At 35.3% G+C, this 16567-nt stretch overlaps 1 long non-coding RNA gene across 1 annotated transcript in view; it reads right to left on the reverse strand.

Annotated features, from left to right (window-relative positions):
• Nucleotides 1–16567, reverse strand: part of LOC119260686 (uncharacterized) — a 115294-nt gene continuing 98727 nt past the window's right edge. Inside the window, exon 6 of the long non-coding RNA XR_008549188.1 lies at nucleotides 1–48. This is a non-coding gene — a long non-coding RNA (uncharacterized LOC119260686). The remainder of the gene's footprint in view (nucleotides 49–16567) is intronic.

Raw genomic sequence — 16567 nt, forward strand, 5'->3', positions numbered from 1 at the left:
TCTCCGCTGAGCAAGATGAGAGCCTGTCTGTACTCACACATGCGCCGACTAAAAAAAAAAAAGAGTCACATAAAAAACAACATCTTTGCTACGGAGACGTTTTTAACAAGTATTACAGAAAGAGCACCAGCTACCAAAAAGAGTTGCCAGGGCCAGAAGGAGCCATCAATCGAAACAGTTTACATTTCAAAGTTTTTCCAAGAAGAGTGAAAAACGTCTCCCGGCCTTGATGGAAGAGGGCGGCGCTTAGTAATCTCTGTGCTACTATCTCAGGTCTCTTTCTCTAGAGGGGCCCTTTAACCCTAAGGCTGGTGCCAACAGGTAGAGAGAAAGAGAAATGTTAACATCTCCCCAGGCTTATGTTCTGAGCAGCCTAAGAGGCTGAGGAGTCAGCATGAAAATTATCTTCCTTTTATGAGCTTCATGTGAAAAGAACCTCCTTGTTCTTGGGCACTATTTGAGATGAATAGATCACAATTACAATTACTTCTATACTCCACACTTCTGACATCACTTAACAAATAATTATACATATCTGCCTTGGAATGTTCTCCCCCACCCCCCCAGAGATAATTCAGGAATTGATTCTTATTTGTCTCTGCTTCTTTGACAATCTAGGAAATGAATGAAAATAATGCTACATTTTCACCAGGGTATTTGTCCCTTGAAAACAAATGTTTTTTGGTTTGAAATAAAAAGTATGCTGGCTTTCCTTTGCCCAAGGAAAAGGAGAACATTACTTAAATTCAGTGGCAATTTTTAAAAGGTACATAATCTAGATGTAAGTTTGCTTTTTTTTTAATAATACTTTTGTTTTTAGCTTTGTATTTTCTGTTTCATTTTTCCACATCACTTCTAAACACCAAAGCTAATTTCCTGAATCTATTAAAATCAGCTCTACATTTTCATTCTAGAAGCAGGTCAAATGGAAACACTAATCTAAGAAAAAAATTGTAATTTCCTACTTAAGACTTGGGGAAAGAAAATAACAGACACTGGAGCCTTTTGCCATTGCCTAGTGCCCCATGAAAAAGGTCATTTGCGCATCTCCTTCCCACATACATGATCCATGTCAACAAGCCCCCCACTAATCCAATGGTATCAACATGTCGTTTTGACCAACAGGCAGTTTACACAAGTGTAATAAAAACTCATGCCATAATAGCCCAGAAGTATTGCCGTGACCATTTACTAAAATTGCAATGGAGTAGAATTGAATAGAAAAAGAAATATCTGAAAGGACCCCTGTCTCTTTTTGCGCACACAAACAAATACTGTTCATTATGGTTATAAAAATTGCAGTCACTTTCTTAGATTGATCTATTGATATAAATTACAGACTATCACTGGAAAATATTATCAATTTCCATACCAACATCCTTTGTAAATACCATTGGTTCTCAATGAACTCCCCCTAACCTCCTAGTCTCAGGCAATTCCTGTGTGATGTACATAATTCTCTCAACACTGATCCATTACTTCTGTTCAGTGTTTGGGGTCAGGACAATAGCGTAAAGTCAAAGGTAATTAGCAGCCCTCTCAATAACCAGCTACAGGACTGCAGCCTAAATGACAGGCCAAAAACGCCAAGAAAAGAGGTAGCAATAAAAAGTAGAAGGTTAGTGCCGGTATATTCTGTGGTTCGAGCAGCTGCTATGGACTATCAGCATCACCAGGAGACCTCATTGCATTAGCATAAATTCAAATGACAAATGCACAGTGCTATTCAGAGACTCATTAATTTGCAATGGGTGCAGTGCTCATGACATATTAGTGCAAAATTCAAATGTCTCTGTAGCAATGTGAATTTAGTTGTGAGACCAAAGTCGCTAAAATGAAAATGTGTGGTTTTTTTTAACAGTTTATTAAATTATGAACTGTGATGACTATATTCGTGCATCTTTTTAAGCAGATGAGGTCCAGCGTGCTCCAGCGGCAAATCGCATGGTTTGTGTTGATATTTTCCTGTCAGACAATTTCCAAGCAGCAGATAAGATACTAGACTGTCTGCTTTGCTCTGCTGCATGCGGGCTGAGAGCTCCCCCTTCTGGACAAATGACATTGCCACTCTAAAAGAAAACACCATTTATTGTCTTCTTTTTCGTATTTTAACAACAGGTTTTGATGCAAAAAAATTTCAGTGTCTACCTAAAGTGAAAAGAAATTAATTTTCTATCATTTATTATAAATGAGAATATATGGTAACTTTATGTAAAGAAGCAGAAGTCACCCTAATCAAAGGTGTTCTTGTATAGTTTTATGTGAAGCTACTGTAAGACTTCAGTTACAAGTATCTTTTTAAAAAGTATTGCCTAATTTTTATATATATAAGAATATAAACAAAAACAGTTCTAGGATATTATCATATACATTTTTCTTCCATGATATCATAAACAAGCTTAGAATGACTACTATTCAATTGTATAAAGTAAAAAGCTGGCATATACATAGATGATCTTTTAAACAAAGCAACCAAGTATATACTATATTCACTTCGGTTGAATGAGATTATGAAAAGACACAGACAAGGAAAGTCAGATCAAATCTGTACCGCATGTGTTTAATAGGTTAATGTTTCTTTTTAACATAAGGAATTTTCTGTCCAATTATTTCATTAGTCAAAGCAGATATATTACAGGTGTGCCTTTTAAAAATTGGCATGTCACATATATATATGTATATACATATATAAATAACAACTCAGATTAATACAACAATGGGATGAAGGAGGTTAACTTTGTTTGCGGTATTGACATACACAAAATGTCAACACCTACACTATTCAGAACCCAGAGTTTATCATCTCTTGGAGCACACCCTTATCCCATTTATATGATAGAGACGCTCACATATACATCTAATATTTATAAAGACGTACATTTGGCATTTTTTAGTATAAGCTATAGCTTTCCAAACCATGTAACATGCTTCTGAATAAATTAAAAATCAAGTTACCACGTTTAGGAGTTGCTTTTAGAGACTAGAATTCCACAAGTAAAATTTTGCCCTTTGATCATTTGAATTAACTAATCTCTATCAGGCTTCCAGAGGTATGCTTAAGCAGATTCTTACGAAAAATTATGTTTTTACTTTCTAAACTTTGAGTAAATTAAATAATATAAAAAGGGTAGTTATATCACCCTATCAGTGATTCTAAACTTAAATTATGCAATCCTTGAGCACTTGGTTTATGGAGAATTGAGGGAAAGCCATTCCCCTTAAAGCTGTGTACATTTTAAATTGATAATATCATTGATGCTTTGTGCCATCTTCAACAACAAAAAGTAAAATCACTGTAATATACTCTACATGCAGTTGAATTGGTTTTGTTATTTAGCAGTTACAGGAAAGATATATTGCTACACTGGATATGTGGAAAGAGCATGTACCTGAGTAATACCAGAGTCATCATTGTAGCTAAATGTCTAGGCATTGCTTTCCCCTAATACATGTTCTCACACCAAGGAATTAGAATTCCAAACTCACAGAATGTTAGAGCTAGAACAGTCACTGTTAATTATTTTTCATTTTGCAAACACAAGAGCCAGGAGCTCAGAAAAGTTCAGCAAATTTACTAAGATCTGAGGGCTAGAAAGTTGCAAAACTCTACACATTCCTCATACTTGAGCACATAAGCTGGCTTCTTAAAACAGATTGCTGAGCCCACTTCCAGAGCTTCTGATTCAGTTTTTTTTGGTGTGTGTGTTGGGGGGTGGGGGGTTGTTTGTTTGTTGCAGGGGGGCGGAGTGATAGGCATTTCTAGCTAGTTCCCAATGTTCTGCTTTTGGTGGTCCAGGGACCACACTTTGAAAACTACAGGTCTCTGGATCAGTTTTTGTAAACTGCTGTTATCTTATTTCTAATAACTTTCCTAATCATGATGAGCAAAACAAACTAAGCCAACACCACATTACTTTGTTGTCCTCTCTCTAGTAGAGGGCTGAAGTAATACCTACAGACTGAAAAATCTGGGAAGTTACAGAAACAAACAAACAAAAAAGCAAGTTATTCAATATCAGATTAGGGCATTAAAGTGCACTAAACACTGAAAAGATTATGACTGCTGAGGTGAATTTCTATCCCAACCAAACCCATCTAAATCTCAAGGTCAAACACAACCTTAAACCATATCCAGTATCAAAGAGTCAAATAAAGCACCTCTCTCTCTCTCTCTCTCTCTCTCTCTCTCTTTCATTAAAGTGTCCATATCACTTACACCCTGAGCACCTAAACATTCCCCAGTTAATATTAAGACCTAATAAAGGCAGGTCTACTTCTGTTATTTCCAAGCTGCTTTTTTTTTTTTGTCATTATATCTTACTTGTGAACTTGTGACTGTAAAATAGCTCTGAACTGCAATTTTCTTAAATCATAACAGAATCTACTTAGAAACCAAATATAGGAAAGATGGCCTTATTCTCTGTTCCCTATCAATATTTAGACTAATGTAAAATTTCACTTTCTTTTCAGACTCTAAAATAAAACAGTATTCACAGACCTAATGAATCAAAGTGCAACTCATCATTGCCTGTTATAGTATTAACAAATTTAGGTCATCAGAATGAGGAAAAAAGAGCCCTGTAAAAGTAAAGTGGAAATCGCCTGTGCTTGAAAATCGGGCTCAGAAAAACAGGAACATATTCATATTTCACCCAATCCCTTTTTTGCTCGTTCCTTAACCTGCAGCACAGAATTTTACAAAACTGTTCAGTTCTATGATCTCACAGTGTAATTCATTCCCTTTTTCCTGGTTTAGAGAATGACTGTGATGAAGATTAGCACCAACAAACAAAAATATATTTTTTAATTGTTTTCAAAATAGTTTTTGTTTAGAAAATGAAAGTGATTGACAGTATAAAAATATTTTAATTTTTTTAAACCTTGTTGTTTTGTGTTTTCTCTCCCATTTTTATTGGTGTATAATTACCTCTTCTTCAAACAATTTTTAAAATAACTGCCTTTTATCAGTTTTCTAGAAAAAAATTATTTCATGGAATAAATTTGATCCAAATTCACACTATAAATAAAAAAATAAAGTTTTCTGAAGATTAAGAATCCTTCCCCCAAAATAAATCTCCATTTTTATTTTCTTTATAAGTTACTAGATTAAAATCCACTTTAATATATTACTTAATTTTATACAGATAATAACCTTTTCATTTCAAAGTGTTTCAATTATAAATGACTTCCAAACAGATTTCATTGTTTTCCCTTATATTTACTATTCTACCATTGTCCCCATTTTTTCAGGTATATCAACCAGTAACCAAAAAAAAGAAAGAAAGAAAGAAAGAAAGAAAATACATAGGTTTTGTCATGATAACAGGTACATCCAGGGTATTGCTAGGCTTTCTACATGCTGAAACCAAAACTGTACATTCATCATCATTTCACCAAGTCCTCCCATTAGTAAACTCCTAATCCTAAAGCCTTTCCCACCCTAGGCATTTATTTTCTCATTTCTTCTTCAGGTTTAGATAAAATAGACCTTCCGTCTACTACAATTCTTGAATGCTTTGAAATTTCTGAACTGTAACAAAAGTTGTATTTTCCTCTGTTCAGCTTAAACCAAATTATTTAGTGTTTCAAACATCATTATAAAAAAATATGAGTGGCAAATTTGGAATTTTTTATTCAGAATGAAAGTATGAGAATGTTATTCTTCTTTACAAGATAATAGAATATTTATTCGCCCTCAAAAAAATGTATCCCTGAAAACATGCAGTAAATGAGATCAAGTGTTATAACCCAGAGGTTATTTGGCAAAAAGTTCACTAATTAAATAGCTAAAAGCTAACCTCATGTGAATACTATGGCTGATAAATAATATCTATTAATTCAGATTATCTGCTCTTTAACTGCATTTTTATTTATACTTTTCGTTTCAAAATATATGCGCATATGCTATTTTTATCCCTCAGTAAAAATAAAGCTAGATATTTTCTGGTGGATTAAGTAAGTCTGTTTTACCTGTTTCTAAAATTTTCTCTGTGATATTTTTAAGATAGCTATCTTACACAGACTGTAGGAATGAAAAGGCAATAAAAATGATTACGTTTTGTCTCATGGAGGAATCTTTACTAATGAATATGTGAACATTCTCTGTACAATTTAATATTCTGTATCCACCCATAAATTTCTACAAAGTACATTTTTGTGTGTAAGTCAATAGTTAATTTGATTTTAATAAGAAATCAGCAAAATATGCATATTACAAATGAAGAGAGTACAGGTTCCTATCTGCCATTTATAGTAAGATCTTATATTTCAGCGCTTAATAATGAATCTCCCTGGGGAAGATTTAATAAAGCAGGTGCTCTGTTATTGCAGGCAGTTTTGCTTTCCTGTCTCTCTCCTTTTTTCCTACCCCCAAGGGGGGAAAAATCTCAATAATATTCATGAGTCTGTTTATCAAGGATAAAAATCTAGCATAGTCTGGACTATCCACTACCTCAGATGATCCAAATTTCCAGCCCCACCCACTGTTCATTACTGAGTCTCTAAAGCAGAATATGCCCTCTGAAATTATAGGTTGCAGCATTCTCTCTTAGATTTACCACAAGAAGTAGAAAGCCAGTTTAAAGTAACAAGCAGTCGCACAGTTTCAAATTTAAAGAAACACAAGTTATGTGGGGGGTGGGTAGAAGTGGGGGTAGTTCTTAACTGTTCTTGTCTCCTACACAACACTGAATGTCTAAAACATGTTCAATCCTGTTAATGCTTGTCAAATATTTCACAGTTCAGCTTTGTTCAGATTTTTCAGTGACTATGAAAAATCAATTTGGTGGGATTCAGATTCTAGAGATGGAAGAGCTGGAAGAGACCTTAAATAACCTTATTCTATCAGGTCTGTAGATGAAAAACTGAGGTCCCAAGGAAATTAAGTGATTTGCCCAAGGTTTTGCAAAGAGTCTAGCTTAAAACTGAAGACAACAGATATCCAGTTCAGCCTCCTTTTCATTGCATCTTTTGTCTGATTTATTTTCCTTTAATAATTAAACAACATTAAGAAGCTATACAATATGATTTCACAATTAAGATAAAGCAGTCATAGTATATCCAGGATTGCACAGAATTTCACTCCTGCAGAATTTCACTTAGTATTTAGTCATTACAGTCAAATAGTATCATTATCTTTCAATTTCAGAGATCAATTGTAGTTCATTAGCAAATAAAATGCCTGCAGAATGTCCATGTGAATTCTTCAAAACTGCAATCTTCTAAATGTCAGAAGTGAAATATATTTTATTAAAAAACCCAAAATTTGACAATGTACTTGAGGTTAAACCTCAGCTATGCAAGCCTCACTGCCCTGAATTATCATAGATTTGCTTTAAAAAGCCTAACTCAAAGATCTGAAAAGAAAAAAATATGTGCCATGGTCAACTAACATTTGCCATTTCCCTTTATTTCTTGGTTGCAGCAGCTTTTCCAAGAGAGATGTGGGTCACAGGGTATTGTAATATTAATAGAAATTTAAGGATGTAGATTCAAGTAAAGATGTACTAGAAACTACATGAAAGGAAGACTAGATTAATCTTTAAGCCTCACAAGAGGTAAAACAATGGCCCAAACAATATAGCTAGTAAGGATGGTGACAATCTTATCAGGCTTTCTGAACTAAGAGACTTAATTGCTATCCAGGCAAACCTCAGCCAGCTAAACAGAGTTAAAGGCAAACAATAAGCAATTTGTCAAGTCTGAGTTACTGCTAATGTCTTTTCAATAGGACTATATTGGTATATCTTAGAAGAAGTCATTTATAAAATATATAAAAGTTGTTTAATAAGTTAAATTATTGTGAGGGTATCATATTAGAGGTTTTAAGATGATATGAACATTTCAATACTAAAATTGCCATAAAAGGCCTCTCTGGTGGTGCAAGGGGTTAAGACGCAACCTATGAAGCTATCCACAGCCTCTGCAGCACAAGTTCAATCCCCAGCCAGGGAACTACCCACATGGAGCAGCAGACCTCTCCTGATTTGCCCATTGTTCCCCTCAGCAGTGTATTTCAGTTGATCTGCCTGTTATGTTCCCTTCTCTGTCTCTGGTGAATCCTCTCACCCCCCACACCTCTGGCCTGTACCCCTGTTCTTGTATGCATAAATAAATAAATCTTTTAAATAAATAAATTTATTTACAATTTATTACCATAAAATGTAAACCAAAAATATGACCTTTGGTTTGCCTACATAGTTTTAAGTACACTTTTTTTCTAAAGAAGAAAATATACTTTTTAAATATATTTTTTCTAAAAAGAAAATGGCAATCTGCTCATATGATATTTGTGGTATAATCAAAGCTGCAACTTTTTTCCTACTAATATGATCAGAAATTTAAAGCCAAAAAAAAAGTTGAAGATAGTAAATTTTGGTTATATATGTTCTTTCCAAATGTATCAGCTCTTCATAAATTTTGCTATGCAAGTGAAATAACACATGTCATTCTTTGTGATTATTGCTTCAATGACACAACCCCTGGAATTCTCAATTACTAGAGATTCAAGATGTCTGCCTTGATCTTGTAAAAGTGTTTGTTAATATTGCAGAAGGACCTTTGTGGGCCTGCAGAGCTTAGCTTGGACAGTAAACAAAACCAGCAAGCAAATAAACAGAAATTAGGAGTGCAATTAGAATTGTCAGTAAAGATGAGAGATGGTCCCCAAAGACAAGCACATATAGCCTAATAAACAAAAGAACCCTAACAATTACTGAAGCACAGCCTAATCCAGATAGTAAATTCCTGGATTAGAAGTTAATACCCTAATCTAATAGCAGGGAAAGGTGGATAGGTAATTGTGGAATTTTTAAAGTGCAGATACAAACAATGTTGGGTCCAACAATTGGGCCTCAATGGAGAAGAGTTGTGTGTAGAGGCACTGAGAACCCTCTGAGGAACACTCATGGCTAGACCTGTTTCTTTTTTTTTTTTTTTACTTACTAATTAGTATTGTCATTTTTATTTCTATTGTAGGGGAGAGCCCTGTGCCCAAATAAATCAACTGACATTTTGGTTTTGAGTGATTAATTTCTTTTTAATTCAGCTTATTAGTATTTCCCATTATTTATGGTGGAAAGATATGAAAGAATAAGATTTGGAAGCTGAATTTGTGAATTAGGGACAAATTTGTGGTATTGCTATATTAAAGCAATTTATGCAGGGAACCGGGTCCTCTTCCTTGAGGGTGAGACCTGGCAACGTTTGCTGCTGTGTGGACTAGCAGATGGAGGAAGACCAGAGCTCACCAGCAACAGAACTTATGGCAGTGAAGGGCACTTATTTATTGAGGGAATGCTGTTGGGGAAGGGTTTCCTTTAACTTGCATGATCCCTAAAATTCTTAGACAATCCAAGAAATTGATTGGCCCCCTCCCACCCACTCCACCCTCCCCCAGCAAGTATGCAGGGTCATTCTGGCATATGAAGAAAGTCCTAATTTAACCTAGCAGGGGGAAAGCTATACGACTATCTTTATAAGAAAAGCCTAGGATTGGTTTATCCCAGTTACATAAGTACTGCATTGTTCTGCTCTCTTATTTTAAAAACACCACTCCTGAAGGTAACTGCTTACAATTACAGAGGAAAGTGAAAAACCCACTGCAAAACTCTGGATCTATGTTGTATTTGTTTTTCACCTGCACACTTAGTCTTTTGGATGTGATATTTAAGGTTTCATACACGAAATCTAATACTTTTTTCTTATACTTTTTTCCATAAATAAATCCATGTCATTAGGGATATTGATGGTCAAATTGTCCTGAATGTTGCCATTACGTCTTAAAAATTTTCAGCAATGCTCTGTTTTTTCATATTATGTTGCTCAGAATTCTTCAATTACATTCACTTTTTACAACTAAAATAAAGGATATGCTTAGGGAAATGTATGCTCTTATTTTTGCTTACAGATAAAGAAAAAAATTCAGTCCTGGGGCTCTAAAAACACAGGAAGGACTGGGAATGAAGCTTTCCACTAATAAAAATTTTTGAGTGGAACAAAACAGACTGTTTAAATACCTTAAATAGTCTGTTTATGGGTAAAAGCACTTATGAAGCAACTTTAAGAAGAAAAAGATAACTTTTAAAATTATTTTAATTTCTAATTTCTGAAATGACATATTTATGCATTTGCATTAAACTGCAAACATTACAAAGAACTCTAAGTACCACTTGATCATCATTCCATTTCAAATCAGGTCTAAGTGGTAAGTACTATTACCAGTTACAAGTGCATTCTTCTAAACTATTTCCTAACTATTTATAAAGACATATAGAGTGTGTGCATAATTGCCTTTGTATGTATATATATATATATATATGCACATACACACATATAATTAGTACCTTGGAATATATTATTTGGTTGATATTACATGAACACAGAAATTACATCTTTTAATTATAGGATTGCATAATTTGATTAATTGTTGTGTACAAAATAAAATATTTCCTTGGAACTATTAGCTTATTTTCTATTCTTTCAGCTAATAACTATTAGATATTCACAGCTAGCATTGAGATTTTGCTGCTTCTGAAATAAAAATATTAGCAGGAACATCTCCTGCCTGCAGAAGAAAAATCTGCTTTATTAGCCCTATCTTGTTCTTTGAATCCACTGACAGCACTTTTAGCTTCAGGTGCATCCATAAACTAGCAATAGCATTCACACTCAGTATCCTGAAGATCATCAAAGAAAGTTTCACACACACATATGGTCCGGCAACCCACTTTACTCATCTTTATTGTCATTTCTTGTTAAATGTGCAAACCATACATAAGCACACAGAGCTAAGGAGGGAATTAACTTCTACAAAGTTCTTCCTTTGGGGGAGGGGAGGTGGAGAAAAATAGGAAAGTCAATATGCAATATAGGTATGTATATGTTTCCCCTTGGAGGTTATTGATACAGGATGGGTTTACAGGAAATTTCAATAAGGGGGTCAAATGCTCTAAGACATACAACAATTTTACTTTTTTCAACTATTATTTGGGGGCTATTTTGCTTGAAATGAAAAGTTTTAAATAAATGCTTGAAAACTATACTGGATGGCAGTAATTAGCAATCTTGTTTTCTTTACATAATGTAATACACTAATCGACTACATTTTTCTTTGCTTTCTCCTGTTAACTCTGAAAATAAGCAAGTTACTGTCCAAATCAGAGCCAAAAACACCACAGGGTTTCTGGCTGCGAAGGGACACTTCATGCATAAATGTGGGAAAGGAAAAAGTTGACAAACAGCCAGTTGGGAAGTGTGAAGAGATTATTTTTATTTCATGGTGTTTTCAGTGTGTAGTATCTCAGATGTTCAAAAATACATCACTGTGTCTAAAAGTTTACAATCCCTATAGTAGATATTATCCAATGTAGTAGATCCAAAGCACATAATGGGGACACTCTCCCTCAATCTCACCCTCTCACTCTCCCTTTTCTTTTACTCTGTCTTTTTCTAGGTCCAAATACAAAAGAGTTAAAATACAACTTCACAGGGGCCTCCCTGGTGGTTAAGACAAAACCTATGAGGCTATCCACAGCCACTGCAGCACAAGTTCAATCCCCAGCCAGGGAGCTACCCACATGGCACAGCGGACCTCTCCTGCTTCACCCGCTGCTCCCCTCGGGAGTGTATTTCAGTAGATCCACCTGTTCTGTTCCCTACTCTTGTCTCTGGTGAATCCTCTCACCCTGCCACCCCACAACTCTGGCCTGTACCCCAGTTCTTGTATGTATAAATAAATAAATCTTTAAAAAATTACAACTTCACAGAAATCAAGCATAGGCACATTGAAATTTTAATGAACAGGTCCATAGGATGTGGTTCCTAAAAAAGTGAAACAGATGCTGTCCCTCTGCTGGTGTTCTGTCTTCTCAGTTATTTTTATTTCTTTTCAGTCAAGAGTCTGGTACTTTCAGGGTGATGTTCCTTTGCTAACCGTCCTCTTTCTTACATTAAACATTGAAGTATTATGTTCAGACCTCAAGTTTTACAATAACATTACTTGAACAAAATTGGAAAAACTCAAATTATAATATGCATTCCATTGCTGATCCTATATAATTAAAAATACACACACACACACAATAGGACCAGCCTGGACCTCTGAAATAATAAAAATTAAATTATAAGACAAAAGTGTTGACCTCCAACATCTCTGCAAGGCTTTCATTGGGTGATAGACATTTTCTCTCTACATGAAACATTTTCTGTACTAGTCTTGCTCATTAGTTCATTCTTGTTGTCATTGCCTCTGATCATTTAATTAATTATGATCTTGAATTTTTATTGCTATTTATCGACTGCTAGTTTTATAACAGGAAACATTTGAAATTTAATATAAACTTGCAATTGTCTTATTTAATCAATAAAGATGTTTTACATGGAAGCATAAATAGGACATTTTTCTGCAAAATAAATGGCACAACAATTGGAAAGACAAAATGGAAATATAACCTGTTGACCCCTAGGTATAATCACAATTAAAACTTGTGGGGTATTTTGTCCATTTTTGCTTTGTTGTGTTTTGTACTGCTATTATTTTTTTACACGGATGTCTTATTGGGTTCCCCTATATTCCTGCTATAAGTAAAACCATCCGATATTTTTCTTTTTCCTTCTGGCTTATTTCACTGAGCATAATTCCTTCTAGTTCCATCCACATTGCTGCGAATGGCATGAGATTATCTTTTTTGATTGCTGAATAATATTCCATTGTGTATGTATGCCACATCTTCTTGATCCAGTCATCTATTCTTGGGCATTTGGGTATTTTCCAGGTTTTCACCTATTGTAAATAGTGCTGCAATAAATATAGGTGTACAGGTGTTCTTTTGAATCACTGTTTTTGTGTCCTTTGGGTAGTAGTGGAATTGCTGGGTCGTATGGTAGCACCATTTTTAGTAGACTGAGGAACCTCCAGACAGCTGTCCATAATGGTTGCATCAATTTGCACTCCCACCAGCAGTGTAGGAGAGTTCCTTTTCACCACATCCTCACCAAAGTTTGTTGTTGCTTGTTTTTTTGATATGTGCCATTCTTACTGGTGTACGGTGGTATCTCAATGTGGTTTTAATTTGCATTACCCTGATAAGGGATGTTGAACATTTTTTCATATGCCTGTTGGCCATTTGCATTTCTTCTTTGGAGAACTGACTTTTAAGTTCTTCTGCCCATTTCTTGACTGGATTGTTATTTTGGTTTTGTTGCGTTGTTAGTTCTTTGTATATCTTTGTGATCAGTCCCTTATCAGTTGACTGGGTGCAAAGATTTTTTCCCAATTAGTGGGGTGTCTCTCTGTTTTGGATAATGTCTCTTTTGCTGTGCAGAAGCTTTCAGTTTGATGTAATCCTAGGAGTTTATCTTTTCCTTGATTTTCTTTGCTTTGGGTGATGAGTCTTTAAAGATGTTACTGCAGTGTATGTCTTAAAGTGTTTTACCTATATTTTCTTCTATATATTTTATGGTTTCAGGTCTTATGTCCAGTTCTTTTATCCATTTTGAGTTGATTTTTGTGCATGGTGAAAGGTAGTGGTCTAGTAAATCAGAGACATATTACAGAGGAGGAGGAGGGAGAGGGATCAGAGGGGGGGAGGGAGGAGCACAGGAGACTTGAGGTGATGGTGTACAGGTGCATTGGTGAAGGAAACTCTATGGGGACTACACCTGAGGGGGTAGGGGGAAGCAAATATTGTTTAAAGATGAACAATGATGTAAAAAATTTTTTAAATAATATAATATAATATAATAATATAAGTAAAAAAGTGATTAAAAAATAAAACAGTAGACAGAGTAAAGCAGAAAAAAAAACTTGTGTTTTTTAATGTGCTCCAATATTTTGTATATATCCATCTCCAAACAAGCTATTTAAAAGCAAAGAAATTACCACAAGCAAGTTCAAAAGTATTCACATCTGTGTGATATATTTTCTGTTAATATGTACTAAATCTGTTGAGTGAACATTCTGCAATGCAGTGAGTTAGACCTTTTGTAAAGTTAGGAAACAATTTAAAACTGCCATCAAAACAGGTAGTGATTACATGGGTAACTCCTCTAAGTATACCATGTCTTTTCATTAGTTAAAAACAAGAAACCCAGGATGAAACTTGTTTTTGGTCCCTCCATCCAAAAGGAACCAAAGAAAATTATGGCATTTCCAATTTTATTTTGTAAGCTAGTCAGCCCTTTGATTAATTTTCTGAAATAGTACTGTCAAAGCAGTAAGAATCACAGACACCTAAGCATTAACTTTCCGAATACCATAATTCTTCCGTTCCTATGCAAAATTGGAATTTATTTATAGTAAATAAACTGTTTTGTGGGGGGGAAATAAAAATAACTTTATAAAAAAATGAATAATTCTTCCTAAAGCTTCTGTTATATGTTTTAAAATAATTTCTTTAATGGTAGCAACTTTTTATCAAAAGCAAGTAAATAAACTGTTTTAAGATATTAAAAGAGCACCAAAAAATAGCTATTTGACAAACAACCAACCAAAAAATACAGTAATGTCACCTTTTGTAAATTTTGAAGTTTGGTAAATTCAAGATAAATTTCGGAAATGAGGGACTAAATGGCACCAAAAGAACTATAGGTCTCAGAGAAAATTCTTAGCCAAAACTTCCTTCCAAATTTTCTAATCAGACTTGTTGAATAAATAAATCCACTGGTGTGTAAAGGGTTGGAGGTAAAGCCTTCCTTATTGAGTTTGCCTAGTTTAGGTATAACTAAAAAGTGTTAGACTATGATAAACATTTTGGGGTCTCAATCTTTTAAGGAAATGTTCTCTAAGAGATGGCTGCCCCCAACTCCCTCTCCCAAGCAACCTCTTGCAGAAAATACCTACAGTTGTCCAGCTGTTACAGGGCAACCCCGTTATACAAGCACTGGGTACAGTCTGAAGCGCGGGAGGGTGAGAGAATTCACCAGAGCCAGAACGGGGAGCAGAGCAGGCAGAAGGACCGAAGTACACTGCTGAGGGGAGCAGCGGGAGGCAGGAGAGGTCTGCGCGCCATGTGGGACCCTCGCCTGGCGGGGGAGCGAACCGGAGCTTCAGAGGCTGCGGGCAGCTTCGCAACCCAGCGCTAAACCGCTGCGCCACCAGGGAGGCCCGCCAACCCTGATATAAAATGGGTTGCCACACTGTGGGTCCTTACCCGTGCGCTGAAAGGGGACTTAAACTGCAGGCACACGCTAAAGGTTAACAAAGGTTTATTTACAAGGGAAAGGGAATTGAGGAAATGTACAACTCAGGGAGAAAAGAGGGAGATAAATTCTGAAATGCATCCTACCTGTTCCGCTGACCTGGAATCCCAAATGACCCACCAAGACCAAACCTGCCTGGCCAAGAGCACTAGCCAAGTGCCCGAGACCCCACTAACATGGCTGGTTTTATTTATAAACAGAGAAAATGGCTGCTTAACTCCATCCTTAGGTCCTCACAACTTCCCTTTGGGGATCATGATTTGTAATTCCTAGTGTCTTGATGGAGTGGGGGTGGCTTTCACGAAGCCTGTATGGAGTTTGCTCAGGACATCCTTTCCCCCTAACACAACCTATTAATCTAATTCCACATTTCTTCAAAAAGTTGAACTTAGAATTCCCATAATTTTCACTGTTAGTAATATACCCCTCAAAATTGAAAACAGGCATTCAAACAAAAATTTGTATCTGAATGTTTATAACTGCACTATTCAAAATAACCAAAAAGATGGAAACAACCCAAATGTACATCAACAGATGGATGGATAAACCAAATAGGGTCTAGCCTACAATGTGATCTTATTAACCCAGGGAAAGCAAAGAAGTATTGATATATAAAGCAACAGGATACTAAGTAAAGGAAGTCAGACATAGAAGCCATATATTGTTTGATCTCTTTTATATGAAATATTCAGAATAGGCAAATTCGTAAAGATAGAAAATAGAGATAGAAAGAAGATTGGAGAGTGAGGAATGCAGACTGATTCTTCAGTGGTATGAGTTTTCCTTTTAGGGTATTAAATAGGTTCTCTAATTAGATATGGGTCACTATTTGTAACATATTTGTGTATTAATAGTACAAAAATTGCAGCATAGATTTTACTAATAGCCATTAAATTGTATACTTTTAAATGGCTAAATGAACATTTTTTTGTTATATTAATTTTACCTTCATTGAAAAAGAAAAGAAAGAAACTAATTGCAGTATATGTGACCTGGCCCAGGCAGGCTTCAGCGTTGGTGTACATGGTGTAAGCAAGGTGGGACCTGGCAGCTGAGATTGCTTGCAGCAGTACTAGAGGCATACTTTTTTTTTAAATTGGGCAAAGTTCCCTCAGCAGTACCTTGATGTTTAAGTTAACTCTCTTAAAAAGTGGCAGTTACAGCCCTAAAGATAAAAAGCCTAATATGCTGACTTTTATTAGTCATTTTAACAGTATGCATTTTCAAGTAACCTGAATTCTAGAACATTCTTCTTTCCAAGTGCAGGACTTTCCACCTTTTAGCATTTTGGCCTTCAGATAAAAGAAATTTTACAGAGGAAATAGTGAATTGGCTTCTTTACAGGGTAACCATACATTCAATTTCCTGG

The sequence above is a fragment of the Talpa occidentalis genome, unplaced genomic scaffold (genome assembly GCF_014898055.3).
Source record: "Talpa occidentalis isolate TD23 unplaced genomic scaffold, MPIMG_talOcc4v2.1 talOcc4.6, whole genome shotgun sequence".
NCBI lineage: Eukaryota > Metazoa > Chordata > Mammalia > Eulipotyphla > Talpidae > Talpa > Talpa occidentalis.